At 42.2% G+C, this 15,836-nt stretch overlaps 1 protein-coding gene across 1 annotated transcript in view; it reads left to right on the top strand.

The window, feature by feature from the left end:
• The first annotated feature begins 6,153 nt into the window (after positions 1–6,153).
• The window catches only part of CHD6 (chromodomain helicase DNA binding protein 6), a 199,976-nt gene continuing 190,293 nt past the window's right edge, over positions 6,154–15,836 (top strand). The window contains exon 1 of the mRNA XM_063092193.1: positions 6,154–6,182. The gene's annotated coding sequence lies outside the window, so the exon portion shown is untranslated. The remainder of the gene's footprint in view (positions 6,183–15,836) is intronic.

Here is a 15,836-nt window from a genome sequence, read left to right as displayed (position 1 = left end):
GTACAATTCTCAAGAGAATTTAAAAAACATATTTTTAAAATATTAAACCATGAGATATTCTAAACATACAGAAAAGTACAGAAATATGACACTGCCCCAAATTAACCTTTCTTGACATTTGGTTGTGTTTGACTCAAAGCTTTCAAAAAACTCTGAAAGGTTAAAGCATAGGGACTTCATCTAAGGACAAACAGGCCTGAGAACAGCACACCTATAAACTGCCTCAGAGTTCTTTGCAAGGGCAGCATTACTGGAAATAAGTGGATGGCCTCATAAGATATTACTCTGGAGGTCAGAACTCACAGGGTGGCTAAGTTCTGACATATTTCAGATCTCAGCTCAAGGGCAGCGTTCCCGACCTCCTTGACCAAGACAGATCCTTCTAGCATAATCTCTCACAGCACCCTACACCTTCCTTTATGGCACTTACATTGCTGTGATGTTACATTTGTTTGCATGGCTATTGGACTAATGCCTGCCTCCTCCACAGACTGCAAGCTCCATGCGGAGTGAGTTTGTGTCAAATTTTATTCACCATCATATACCTGGCACCTAGTCCAGTGCTTCTCAGTAGTAGGCATTCAATAAATGTCATTTCAATGAATGCATTCAATTTAAAATATCAATCTCCTTAGGTATCTACTCAAGAGAAAGGAAAACATATGTCCACACAAAGACTTGTATGTGAAGGTTCATAGGAGCATTATTTATAATAGCCTCAAAGTGGGAACAATCCAAATGTCCATCATTTGCTGAGTGGATAAATAAAATGTAGCATATTCATACAATGGAATACCTTTCAGCAATAAAAAGAATGAACTAATAAAACATTCTACAACATGTATGAGCTGCAAAAATATGTTAAGTGAAATAAGCCAGACACAAAAGACTATGTATTGCACTACTCTATTTACATGAAATTTCTAGCAAATGCAAAACTGTAAAGAAAAAAGCAGATCAATGGTTGCCTGGGCCTTGGGGTGGGAGTGGGGATTGACTGTAGATGGGAACAAGGGAACTTTTGGGGGGTAGAAATGTTTCAAAACTTGATTGTGGTGATGGTAGCACAACTGTATAAATTTACCAAACATCATCAAACTGTACACTTGAAGTAGGCGAATTGTGTGGTATATGAATTATACCACAATAAAGCTGCTAAAAATATTTTTAAAATTAATCTCCTTACTTAATCATTTTATTCCGACTTAGTTCTGTGGAGCATTATTTCTGTGGGACATTGTGCCAGAGGCTGCTAGTTGAGTCTCTCAACTCTTTAGAGACAGACCCAATATTTAACTTGGCACATAGAAAAGCAAAATAAAATTCCATATTTCCCAGCCTCCTTTGCAGCTTGGTGTGGCCATGTGACCAAGTTCTGGCCTGTAAGATGTGAGCAAAAGTGATGTGTAGTATTTCCAGGAAGGCTGTTTAAGGGACTCAGCTCCACTTTTACCATTTTGCCTTTCCTTCTTCCTTCAAGGACATGTGGGCTGGTGCTCTAGCAGCCATCTTGGACCATGAAGTGACCTTGGGAATGAAAGCTAAGGATGGTGGAGCAAAAATACTGAAGACTGGATTCCTGAAGATACCATAGAGCTGCCTGCTACTCTTTGAGTGCCTATCTCCCAGATTTCTTTTATGCAAGACAGAAATAAACTTCAGTCTTATTAAGCCTTTGTTTTTTCCCCATTATATGCAGCCAAATCTAATCCTAAGTGATACCAGTTTTAATAGGTGCTAAAAGAAAAGAGGCTTCTGTGGTCAAATAATTTTGAGAACTATTATATTAAAGTTTAACAGATTTCATTGATGCAGGACCTCTCTGAACTTTCAATACACTAATAAACATTCTCCAAGAACCTTCAACAAGGGCTAGAGTAAGCACAACTTCCCAAACCGAATTTACCCCAAAGCCTCTTTTTAGTGGGCCGTCTCATGGGATGAATGATTTAGGAAAAAGGGAAATGTTGCTTAAAAAATCCATATTTCTGGCTCTTTCTTTCTAATCCACCCTTTTTCTAGGTGGCTAGAGAGATCATTCCTAAACATAAATTTGATATCACATCCGTGTTTAAATCCTTCAATGATTCCTGAAGGATAAATTTCAAACTCCTTCATGTAACATATAAGACCTTTTGTGACCTGGCCCTTGCCTTTTCTCTAGCCTCACCCTAGCCATCTCCCTTCTTCATCACGAACTTTTTGTAGTGTTGAGAATGGACCATAATCTTCCTAGTCCCTTATCCTCTGCACACACTATGCCCCCTTTCATGAAACTTTTTCTACCTGACACCTTGCCTGGCATTCTACCTCCAATCCTTTAAGACCAGGCTCACGCATCAGCTCATTCACACTCATTCATACTTTGAGCAATGCCTACTATGTGCCAGGCATGGCACTAGTGCTTGAGTTACAAACGCAATCCCTGCCCTGGAAGGACATGGAATCAAATGAAGTTAGACAAGTACTGTATTAGGGTGTGCTAATGGCTGTAATAACCAACCTTCATATTTCAGAGACTTGACACTATGACAGTTTATTCCTCACTTACAGCATAGTCCCGTGCAAGTAAGCACAGGAGTTCTTTCTGCTCCAGGCAGTCAGTCAGGGACCAAGGCTCATGTCATTGCAATTTTCTAAGTCCTCTGAGTCCTCCACTGGATATTTTTTGGATCTGTATAGCAGATGAGGAAAGGAGGAGAGTTTAAGGATCCCACAGGAGTTTTCAGGGGATGCCCAGAAATGGGATATATCTACCATTTCTGTCTGGATTCCATTATCCTAAGCTCAGTCACATGGGCCTACCTGATCACTGAGACACGCAGTTTTGCTACAACCCTAGGAGGAAAGCGAAATGAGCCAGTAAAAATAACATTTTTTTCCTGCCACAGATATATAAACAAGAACCATAAGGAAGCTCACGGTCTAATGGAGGAAGCAGACAAGTGAACAGAGGCAGGAAAGCAAGAGAGAACACAGGCAGGTGGGATGCAACTTGTGTTTGTGGAGTTACCGTCAGAGAGTTCTAGAACTTCTGGAAGTCCTCTGGCTCCATTCAGAGCTCCTGAGGATTGCTATTCTGGGGACCTTTGGAAACATGGACATTTTCTATGGTAAGAAATTTATTCATCACTGGCATCTCCCCTGTAGCAGAACTTCAGAGCCTTATAGAGTCAACCATCTCGTCCCATCAGCTGTTGTGGTGTCCAGCTCTGCATGGGCACCCTCTGACTTCATATAGCTGCACCCTGATAGTGCTTTGCCATATGGTCCTGCCACCTGCCTCTTGACAGGTTCCCTGTTGACACTGAGTTTTGGGACCCTACAGAAGCCCACTTGGCACCTATGCATGAACAACCTGTGTGACTCTTTATGCACCAGCAACCTGAGCTGGTGGACAAATTTCCTTACTTTCCCCCTCCTGTGGGCTATACTGAGACTTATTTTATATGGCTTCAGAGGATAATCCCTTGAGCAGAAATAATCAGCCACACATAGCGGAGGCCAGATTATTGGCTCTTCCCTTTTCCTAACCTTACTCCTTTTGCCTCACTCCTGCCCTATAGAATCAGGCTCTGCTTCTGGAGAACCCAGGCCAAGACATCACCATGAATGGGTACAGCTAACAACTTAGCTCTCTGTTTCCCCTCCACTGCCTTCCACAGGTCTTTGCATGCTGCTGAAATTCTGCAGACCTGACTCTTTCAAGGTCAGGCCTGCGGCCAGACCCTTCCTTTGCTGGTACCTGTCCCACTCATTTGTGAATCCATCATGTAAGCCTGTCGATTTCTTATTTGGTGACATAATATTGTCTCTGTGCGTTTAAATTCTTATGAGCTACTGACTTTTCTCAATCTTTAAGAAGAGAAATTACTGACCAGTCTAACTTCCTGCTCCTTCCCACTCCCACACCTACCAAGGCTGTCTCTTGCCTCTGTGCCTAGGAACATAGTACTGCCCCTTCTGTCTGAAGTCCCATTTCTTCCCATTCTCTTTTATGTTATTTCAATTTTTGTGGGCAAGGGACTTTATTAAGCAAAGAGAGGGCCACTTGACTCCCACGTAGGACCTATCAAGTCTGTCTCTGATATAACTCTGCTCCCAGCCCTTTTCCAGAAAAGAAAGTGCATAGACCTGAGCCCAGTGAGCACTGTGGAATCCTTGATCCTGGTGTTTGGGCTAGAGAGGCTGTGGCTACCCGCTGCCTGGTTCTGCATCAGGTTTTGCTTCAGCCCCTACAGAAGCTGGTTTAGAAGGTCAGGTACACTGTCCCTGTGAGGCAGCAGCAGGGGACAAGCAGCTCTCAGCATACTCACTCACCAGCAGCTTGGCAGGATTGGAGGTGCTCAGGATCTATGTGTAAATCACCTTATCCTCAACTAGACTAAAAGCTCCTTGAGGACACAGATGTTGTCTACCTTGTTTAATGCTATATGCCTTTTGCCTAAACAATACCTGGAACATAGTTGGTGCTTAATAAATATCTGTTTAAGGAAAGAAGAAAGAGGAGGAAGGACCATAAGACATCTTGGCCAGGCTTGAGTCAAATGTGCACAGGTGAGATAGTTGGGTAACAGGGGGCTGCCACCTCTGTATTTTCGAGCTGGAGAAATCTCTGGTGTCTGCCAAGAAGTAAAGAAATGTTATTCAGAAGAGAGGGCCACAGGCTGAAAGCCATAGAAAAACTGGGATTTCAAAGAAGCTAAAAATATTCTCTCTGGGGGTGCAGTAAAACTCTGCTAAATCATCACAGTTACCCCTGACACAGTCAAATCATGCTCATCTGAAATGTATCTGACAAATTGGCCTTAGAATCATCAGACTCAGGTCATTCCTGCTTTAATTGAGATAAAATGAGCCTCTACAGTCAGATCCAACCAGTTTTTTTACTGGATGCCAAGGAAACACCCATGATGGGGAAGGCAGGGGGTGAGGATGGCAGGTGACTGCTAATGTCAGGGGTGGGAAGGATAGTAATTGGATACCCTCCGGAGTATTCAGCCAGGCAGGGCAAACTACCTATTCCTCCTTTCCTAATTGCTCCTCCTCACCTCTGGTCTAATTTCCTTCCTTCTTCCATCTATTTTCTGTACAGCATTTATCACTACCTGCCCCTTGTATTTATTTACTGTCTTTCTTTCGCCTAATCCATCAGAGCAAGGGCTTTGTCCCACTGACCACTGTATCCCCTGTCTAGCATTTAGTGGGCACTCAAAAATTAGCTGCTAACGAACGAATTAAAGAATACAACAATTAGTTGAATCTCTGCCATATGCTGGGCCCTGTCCTTGAGGACGCTACAAGGATGGCAGGGGACATAGGCCAGAAAATAAACACATCACAGCTCGACACCTGATTTTACGGAGGTATATCCATGGCTCTGCAGGATCCCCGGGTCTGGAAAACTCCCCGGCTGTGCGGGGCCTTGGGCGGAAGACCGCTGTGTATCTATCAGGAGCGACAGGGATCCAGGCGGAGCGGCAGGAGATGCGGCTGGAGACGGACGACGGGTCTCCTCTCTTCGCTTGGCCTCTCAGCACCTTCTTTCCCTGACCTGCCGGACCCTCGCTTCTCTTCGCATCGGTCCGCGCGACTTCGGCCCCTGCGGAACCCCTCTGTCACGGTACCCCAGTCACATCCTTTCCCACCCGGGTCTTTCAGATTGCTAGCCCATTAACTCCGAGACCTCCACCTGCGGGCTAAGCCCCCGCCCTGCCCGCGTACGCCCCAGGTCCCCGCCTCCTGCCTGCGGTCAGCAGCATGCAGGACCCCTCCCCGCCCCCTCGGCCCGCGGGACCCCGGCCCCGCCCCGCCCCCGTGGCTCCGCCGCTCCGTCCCGGGAGGCGGGGCCGCGCGCAGCAGCGTCTCCAAGGTAGGGGGGGGCACGAGGCAGGGGGCGGGGCGACTCCGGCGTCGGCCAATCAACGCTACGATCACATCCATGCAAATACGAGCACAATGGAGCGAGCCCATCACTCGCCCCTGCAAGCAAGCTTGAAATGGGCTTCTACCTGAGTGACAGCTGGGCGTACCAATGACTCTGTGTTTTGGGCCGGCGAAGCCCAATGGCGCGGCTGGAAAGGCGGGCCCGTGCTGGGTTAGGGTGTCCTTGCAGGGTGTCTGAGCTAAACTTCACCAAATAATAGCTGTTTGTATTTTGGCTGCTGCAGGAGCCATTTTAGGTAAGTTCTTCTCTTAACTTTTTATTTTCCTCCCCGGCCTCGGCGGACCGGCCTTGTTCGCGGGTCCTCGGCCCCATCCTGCAGGCCGGGCTGGGGAGCCCCTATGAATGGAGCCGGGATGAGGGGCTGCGGCGGCGCCGAGGCCCGGCCGGGGTCCGAGCGGGGCCGGCGGGCGGGCGGCCTGGCGGAGGGCAGGCGGCGGCCTGCGGCCTGAGCAGAGGGGCCGGCCTCCGCCGCTCCGCGCTCCGGCTTGCGCTCGGGCCGCGCTCGCGCCGGGCGTCCGTCCTTGGGAGTGCGCCGCTGCGGGCCGCGCGGAGGGGTGGGGGTCCCGGCAGACCCGGGCCGCGACCTGGCGGGCGGGGGCGGGGCGTGCGGCCCCCCTCAGCAGTGGCGGGCGGTGGAGGGACCTCCGGACCCGCTGGGGCATGGGGGCGGGGGTGACCGCTATTCCCGCCGCCGCCCCCGCGTAGAAGTTGCTCCAGTCGCGTCCTGCGTCTGTTTGCAGGGGTGGAGGAGAGTGGGCTGGTGCCAGGCTGCTGCTCCGGGAGGGGGCGGGGGCCCGGCGCGTCCTCCGATCGCGCACCCCCTCCGCCCCCTTCTTACGCACTAGCGCACACTCGCCCCGAAAATTGGAGCCCTGGAGAGCTCCAGCAACCCCGCTGCCAAGTTTTGTGCATTATTAGATTGCATGTTTGAGCTTTAAAAAAAAAAAAAAAAAAAAAAAAAAAAAACCTGTCCCCTTCATGGTATTTATTTTCTTAGCTGTGGAGAACCTACGGAGTCCGTTGCTCTCCAGTTTCCAGGGACATGCCTGTCAGATGTGCAGAGGGTTGGCTGCTACTTGGTTTTTAAAAAGACGTTATTAGGAAATCCCCTCACTAGTGAGATAATTGAAATTTGAGTTTGTATCTTCAGTTTTATTTGATCCAATTAAAAATATATAAGCAGGCACTTTATATTTGTTTACGTGAAGTATTCGTAGCTCCAGTTATGACTAATGTGACTGTGGTTTCTGTAGTGTGGGATCTAATAAGGCAGTATAATTCAATTTTGAGCTTGTAGGCCCGTGTTCTCCAAATTAGGGTTTATGGACCATTAGTAATCTGGGCAAGGTTTCTAGTGAATCTTTGGCGTCTCCGAACATCTCTGTCTAGGGCTGTGTGTGCACCTTATTCCCCATTCCTTGAAAACTGCTCATTTCTGGTATAACAGATTTATGAACAGAGAAAATACACATTTAAAATATTTACAGCTTTCAGGGTGTCTGGAATATTGCCCGAGATTTTATTATTGTTTTTCAAAAGGTATATAAGAATACCATCAGTGGGTCCCAAATTTTGACATACTTTATGGAGATATGCTTGTGGCCTTTGGAAAAATCGGGACATAGATCTCTCTGTTGTGTTCCCAAGGCTAATTGTGAGCTGTCTATTAGGGGTCTGTCCCATTGATTGTGCATGGCACAGAAGAGTTTGACTGGAAGCCAAATTGGAAGATCAGGTTGGCAACCTCAGAGAGAGTTATTGTGAACTTTATGGCTCTCTGGCAACAGAGACAAGGTTTGAGATCTATGTATGATAAAATGATTAGGCATGAATTGTCAAGTAACATGATTTATGCCAACCAGAGCAGGTGGTTTCATACAAGCAATGCATCACTGTAACCAAAGGCCTTGGGAAAATGTGGAGTGGTAAGATTATTAATTTTGGAGTTCTTTCTGTCCCAGGACAGATTTCATAAATGAAGTATGATTCCTTTTGTATTTAAACTTTTTTTCTTGATTATTGGACTGTTAAAAGCTAACCTGTACACTTTTTTTTCTCCTTTTTCTTTTTGTTGGCTTTGGAATCTCCCTTATAGTAATCAGACTGCGATATTGTTCTTGTGTGTAGTCTGGCTATGTGCAAAGTAAATCTAGATCTCTTCTGAGATTTGGGTCATGTGTAAGTATGGTGTCACAGCTTCCCTGCAGTCATGTTTTTTATTCTGCAGTTATTTCTTTGCTTTTCATTTAGCTCTTCTGTCATAGCGCTGCAAACTCTTTCATTGTCATCACTTTAACCACAACTTTTAAATATTCTGTATCTTTATAATTATTTTATAACTTATTATTAGCATAGTTGATGGCTCTCTGAACTCATCAGCATGTTACTTCAGGCAAACCACACAAGAAGTTGAAAGTCCAGTTAAAAGTGAAGTGGGAGAACCACAACTAACACTGCTGCATTTCTGGAAGATCTTTTGACAGTTAGTTTTTTGTATGTATTTATTTAGTTTTCTTATAACTATTTCAAATGCCAAAGGAAATCTCGAGCAGAATTGTGTCTTTTTAGAAACCACATCTTATCTGTGATTTTGCCGTAATATTACAGAAAATCTATCAGAAATGACAGGCCTGTGGGCTACTGTATCTTGGAGATCTCTTTGGTTTATAGAAGTTCCAAAGAATTTTTTTTATTTTCTTGGAAGTATGGCCTTGCTCCAAGCAGAGTTTGTGGTTAAGTCTGCCTGTGTTAAATCATGAGGTACCACAATCTCAGACTTGATTCTTACTGTCTTACTGTAGGTGCCTCTGATTTTCAGCTTTGATGGAAAGACTTTTTCTTGGTAATGACCAAATGGGGTCATGCTTGGGCCACACTTGTTCTGAACCCATTTGAACAGGTTTTAGGAGTCAAAGATTCTACCTGCAAAAATGCCTTTGGTATCGGACAATGACGTATTTGCATTAACTGATGAAACTGCTCTTACTCCCTCTTTCTGTCCTTTCCCTCCAGTATAGCAAGGCTTGAAATAGTTTTGTTTTTAATAAATATTTAGTGGTTCTCTTATACTTCCATCCCTCATACAAAGCTTGAGCTTAATTCAAGTGAAAAGCTGCAGCAAATTCTATGGGACCATCTGCATTCTCCTGTACTGAGTTTTTATATTGAAAACTCTTTGAAATTCATAAAATAATAGCTAGAGCTTAGATATCTGTTTCTGAGGGAACATTTTTGTTTACAGTGGAATGTGACTTACTCATGAGGGGAGCAAAAAGAACCAGCACTGACTGAATACCTGGTGTGTGTCCAACGCTCAGCCAGGAACTTGGGTTAGAGATGAAAAAATATCCCTGCTTTCATAGTTACTTCATAAGGCTGGCCTGCGGCTCAGAGAAATGAAGTAATTTACTCAAGGCCATAAAGCTAGTAAATGGTAAAATAAATCCCCGCCCACAACCAGGCACACCGCCAGCACCTTGGGGCCCCCAGGGCTAGGGGCATTGAGTCGGGACAGACCCCCCCACAATCAGGCACACCTCCAGCACCAAGGAGCATGCCAGAAACATCACCTCCATGTGGGTGGCCCACCACAGCCACCATGGCTGCCACGGAAGTGGCTAGACATCACAACCACCAAGCAGATAGTTCACCAGCCACTGGAGTGCATTGACAAAAGGAGAGACAGCAGCAGAGACCAAAGAAAAGAAGAATATCTCTCTGCACAAAGCCCATTTCAGAGTGACAGAAGAAGCATCTGCTCTATGATAATATTGGGGGACCTGGGCACACCTCTCAGCATTGGACAGATCATCTAGGCAACAAATCAACAGAGTAACCGTTACTCTTTCAGAGGGAGAGAAGGAATCTAGGGTTATGAGTGATGGGACGGGGAGGGAGAGGGGATAGGTAGAGATTGGACAAGGGGCATAAAGAATAAGTACAATTTGTAACAATATATATACTATTAATATTGATTTGATCAACATGTCAACATTGAATCCCCAAAATATGTATAATCAATTATGATTCAATAAAAATATATTTATAAAAAATCATAAAGTAAGAATTTGAACCCAGATCATCTGGATTCTTTTCACCAACAGCTCTCTCTCTAAGGATGTCTTTAAAAGTGCCAAGTGTGCTGTCATGTTTTAGTGGTATGGTACTAGGGTTATCTAACACACTTTTTTTTGTAACTTCTTCTACACACACAGCTATTTTTACTTTTCCATTTCAAGAATTTGTTATTGAAGAGGTGTACTGGAATACAGTGAGGGCACCCTTATCTCCCCTTGTCTCCGTAGTGTAAGAATGGTCATGTTAGGGCACTTAGTTGTTCAGATATAACATGGTACAGCAATAACCAGGAAGTGCAGAGGGAGATTGCAGTCACTTTTTCCTTGCCAAGATGTTCTTTTCTTTAGTTCGTGTTGTGGAGGCGTTGATACCCTCACGAGAAATTCTGTTACTTCCATAAAAGTCCTGAAGGTAGTAAAATGGAGTTATTTTAAAATACCCATCCTGTTCCCATTTCTGAACTCATTTGCATAAAATCCAGAGAAAAATGTATATTTTTGCCTGTAGTACCTATATTTGTTGGTTTTTATAGCCTGCAATAGTGATTCTGTACATCCTCCTACATTTATTCTTTATGTCATTTGCCATTATCATTCTATTCTGGGACCTTTGAAATCTGTGATGGTATATGTGATGTAACTTAAATAGCACCTACTTGGAGGAATCAGCATTTTTTTAAAAATTGATGAACCTTTTTTCTTTAGAGTCATAATGAAGGACTTAAAAATTTTAGCCGAGGAAAAAACCTGATTTTTCAACAGACTCCCATGGCATGCTTATCTGCTAGCTATTTCAGAAGAACTTAACATACTAAGATAGTATTTGAAAATTTCAGGAAAACTGGGAAGTAGAATTTTAAGATAACTTCAGAACATGAATCCAGACATACGTAGAAAGTGATGAATATGTATTTGAATTTTCTAAATAAGTAAAGTGAGATTTTCATTTTTCTACCTCTTTATTAAAAATTCTTATAGGTGGTATTCATTGACCTAATTTTATGAGTCAAATATATGATTATTTTTAATCAAGTAGTTAAATTTTAAATATATTTTTGATTTTCTTGTATACTGTCTGACCAAGGTATTTTATTTTTGGAATCTCTCCTTTTTAAATCCTAAAATTGTTTTTAAGTAAAAGGACAGGCTTCAGGTTAAAAGAAGGTCTAACTGCTGTGGTAATATTGACCTTTAGTTTCTACCTAGTTAGGTTGAGGCTTTTCATCCTGAGATTCAAGGACCCCTAGGGAGTCTTTGGCTGGTCTGTGAACTCCCCAAAATAGTATGCAGAGTTTTGTTTGTGTCTGCTTTTTTATAGGAAGAGAATCCATTGTTTTGTATAATTCTCAAAGGAATCTGCAATTCTCACCCTCTTTTCCCCTACCCTCCTATCCATTTCCACTTGCATACAAAAAAAATTAAGGATCATTGATGTAGGTCATTTCAAAATAATTGTTTTACATGAGCAAAATCCTCTGTCTGGAGGCTGACTTCTTTAGGTCTTTTTTGTCCCTTAGCAGTTGGCGTGGGCTTGGGAAAACATTACTGGATCCCTCTGGGCAGCGTCCAGACAGTGATGATGATGATCTGGTAATCTCCATAATTCTTACATCCTTATGGTCCGGTGGAAGCCATTCCATGCCCTTACTGCCTGATAGAGTTAAAAGTTGGAATGGGAAGTATTGGGCCAATTGCAAGAGTCTTAGAGGGTCCTGGGCCTCTGCAGATGGGGCTGGAGGGGTGGCTGTGGTAACAGCTCTTGACATTTTCTTGCTTTGAATACTATTTCTCATTCATTCTGTTGCTGCTTCATTCAATATGTTAGGAGGAAAAGCTTTTCTTTCTTATACTAAAGGAGAATAAAAGAATCCTTCCACTTTTATATTCCCCAGACACTTATGAGATGCCTTGTAACTTCTATTAATGTTAATATTAAGTGGACTTTTTCTTGAAACAATGTCTAGTTGAACATATATGCTTATTTTACATAGAACATGCATATGTATCAAGTTCTGTTAAACCAGGTGTTTCTATAGAAAGAGGATGTCATAATTCTCAGAGCCTTGTTTAATGATTTTCTTAAGTAAAAGTCAAGCAAATTGATGGAATTCTAGAGCAACAGGAAAATCCTAAGAGCAGCTCTAGGAGGTGGTCAAACTTGAAGTTATCCTGTAGTTTTTCTTAGAGAAGCCCATTTGTTGGGCCAGACCAGAAGCTGAACAGAAGAAAAATCAGTTTATTTGGTTTGATGTGTAGATTAAGGAAAATGCCTCAGCTTTAGGCAGTTTTGTGAAGGGCATTGATTCCTATAAGGAGATTTTGTTTGTTTTGTTCCTTCCCTAAGTGTACATGAGTAAAGAAGTGTACCTGGACTGTTTACTTTGGATTCAAGATAAATCATCAGTATTCTAAGAAATCTTTTGAAAGATTATGTCTGGTTAGGGAGGTCCAGATCATAGATTTTACTTTCAAAGAAATTTTACATAAATTAACACAGAGACTTTATTATTGCTCGTTGTGTATTTTGACTAAACAGTTCTTGCAGTGTTAGCAGTCTAAATTCAAGTATGGGTTTGCATGAAAAAGTTAAGCCATTGTTATTGTTGATCATGTGCTAGAACTGGATCACATTATAAATGGTGACACCATTAGATTGCTTCTTTAAGCAAACCCGGTGTAGTGTCACTTTAAGGGAATTGGGATATTCTGCTTAATGGAATTAACAGTTTTGCCTTGAGTTGTAAAAGTACATTGAGGAAATGATAGAGGATATGAAAGAGATCATTAATGACCAGCTCCAGAAAATAATTCTAAAATTGTAAAATAAGGCTTTCTGTATCAAGCTTCTCAAAATAGTCTGCAGATTCATGCGGGTCTCTGTACTGTTTGTTATCTGTCTGTGACAAGGTGAATACAGAACTTGAAGCATGTAGATTCTTTTATAGCAGTCTGTTAGAAAAGTGATTTGTCTGTTGAATCTAAGAAAAAATGTTAGTTGGTACTGTAGTCCTTCTTGGTTTACTTTTTTTCCAGGTAATTCATTTTTCTGGTATTTTATTAAAGTATTGGCTTATGATGGATTGGGAAAGAACAAAAACTAGTCCTTTACCATAGAGAGCACTCAAAGTGATAGGCAACATCAGCGTTACCTTGGAGCTTGTTAGAAATACAAGTTTTGGGGCCCCATTCCAGACCTACTGAAGTAGACTACCTGGGTAGGGGCCCAGGAACCTGTGTTTTAATGAGCTATCCTGGTGATTTTGGTGCACGCTGAAATTTGAGAAACATTGTTCTAGATCAGCATTGTCTAGTAGAACTTTCTGCTATGATGGAAATGTGTCTGCACAGGAGCTACAAGCCACATGTGGTTTTTTTTTTCCCTTTATTTTTTCTTTTTTAAAAAATTTTCCTTGTGTACTTAGACACACACACATGGCTTTTGAGCCCTTAAAACCTGACTAGTATGACTGAGGAAGAGAATTTTAAATTTTATTTAATATTAGTTACCTTAAATTTAAATAGCTACACATAGTGGCATTGGTATTGGACAGCATAGCTCTATACCTTTTAGCCCCCGCTCCCCCTCTTTGGAGCAAGAGTGGATTTTTTTCTTCATCTGGAAAGGAAAATATAATATCAGACAAGACTGTCCTTTAACCTAAAATGGGACTAAGCAAGTCATACAATAAAATTTGACACTGTTTACCCATTTATATCTACTTATTTATTTTTATCTAAAAGTTGATTTGAATGTTCAGAAAATAATAAGATCAGAAAATAAATTTGGATGTGTCTCATAAGGCTTACAAACAGCAAATTAGCTGTTCCAGAGAGGCCTTGTGACCCTTCATATCTATGACTAACATGCATGATGTCTTTCACCATGACTTCTAAGGCTTTCTTCTTTCATGTAAAGATTTAAGACTAGCAGCTTTTAAGTGCAATGCCGAAGTTCTCCAGTTCTCAATAGAAAATGCTAGTTATGAGGGTTCTCATGCTTTAGTTAGTGGCAGTTTTTACTATATAAAGTATTTCAGTTTTATCTGTCAGCTGACTTAGAGGATGATTTTTCAGTTTATAAAGGGAATCTTTGTTTTTTATAATATTCACCAAGCCTCCCTTGAAGACTGCATCTTATCCTTTGTCCCTTTTCCAAAAGTATTTAAAAATTGGTTTGATAAAAGAAGGGACTTCTTTTGCTCATTCAGGATTGCATATGCTTCTGTTTGTCCTCTCCCCATCTACTTGTACTTCAAATTTTTTTTTTTTTTTTAAAGATGACCGGTAGGGGGATCTTAACCCTTGACTTGGTGTTGTCAGCACCATGCTCACCCAGTGAGCGAACTGGCCATCCCTATATGGGATCCGAACCCGTGGCCTAGGTGTTATCAGCACCACACTCTCCTGAGTGAGCCATGGGCTGGCCCGGTACTTCAAATTTTAAGCTCCTAAAAATCAAGGATAGCATTGACTATGGTATATTGCTCAATATCCATTAGAATTGGAAATTATTTTGTGATTGACAAGTGGAAAGAAATTTGGCTGTAGAAATAAATGGAGATCCACATGTGGAATCTTAGCTTTTAAAAATGCTGTCCAGTCATAAGAAAATGAGACTAATCATGGAGCAATTTTATTAAATATATTTGCTAGGTTATAGGTTTTCAAGCAGGAAATTGTTAGTCATATAGGCAGTGACTCTTGAACATGAGAGACAGTAAGTGGTGTCCCATGCAGTTTATAGACTCATAGAGTATTAGAATCGGAAGGTTCCTTAAAGATCACGGATAGGTCTGCCAACATAGCAAAATTTATAAAGCAGCAATGTCTGTTTTGTTTATGGCATGAGTTAACGCTTTATTGTCTTCCTTTGGTGTTCATTACAAATCAGCACTGTTTCTCCATTAATTCTGTTGTAGGGATGGTCTTAAACTCAGAGCAGAATGAGTGAAGTATAGGTTGTCTGGGGCTGTGGCTTCTGTTTAGCTGAAAATGACACAAGTAGCACTGATCAGGAGAAGGGGCTTAACATTTTGTAACATGCTGCTTTGGGTTTCAAGTTCTAGATTTCGGGGCATGTATTTGAATTATTGCTATGGGGTCTTAAAGAATTGGAAAGCCCTGTCTGTTGTAATTGAGATCTGATAATTTGAGACAGATCCCAAGCTTAAAAAGTTTGAAGGTTCCTTGCTTCAGCTTTGTTACCATCACTGTCACTCATTCTTGGAATGCTGCATGAGATGTTACTAAAAGCCTGTGATTTCACACAAATACCAGTCTCCTTATTTACACATAGTAATTATACTTTGTCCACTCTTACCTGTTCTCCATATCTGTGGCATTTTATGCTAGCAGGGCTCTCCCTGGATATTCTTGACTGTGTTGCATGTTCATTCTTGAATTAAGCTTTGTTGCTGCTGTTTTAAGTGTGGTTTTGGCAATTATTTCTAGTTTAAAATTTAAGCGATATCAGGTCTTACACAGGTCAGCATCAAAACTAGATTCTCCAAAGAATGGAATTCTCCAAAGCAAAGCTGCTTTCTGGCTTTTTGGGCTTGCAGAAAAGTAGAGTTGGAAGGTACTTCTGAGGACATCGAGTCCAATGTCATCATCTTATGATGGTGAAATGGGGTCCTAGTCATGTAAATATTTTGTGAAGCCAAAGAGCTGGTCTATGGTCAAGTCATGATTAGAATTCAACTCTCATTTTACCCCGTAGGACTTCTTCCCTAATCCAAGGATTAGGGTCCTGAAAACCCACATAGGAGAATTTCCCTTAATGATTTAAGGGGAAAATATGGGGAAGGAGTGCT

The sequence above is a fragment of the Cynocephalus volans genome, chromosome 1 (assembly GCF_027409185.1).
Source record: "Cynocephalus volans isolate mCynVol1 chromosome 1, mCynVol1.pri, whole genome shotgun sequence".
Classification (NCBI taxonomy): domain Eukaryota; kingdom Metazoa; phylum Chordata; class Mammalia; order Dermoptera; family Cynocephalidae; genus Cynocephalus; species Cynocephalus volans.
This window is presented reverse-complemented; position numbering and strand designations above follow the sequence as displayed.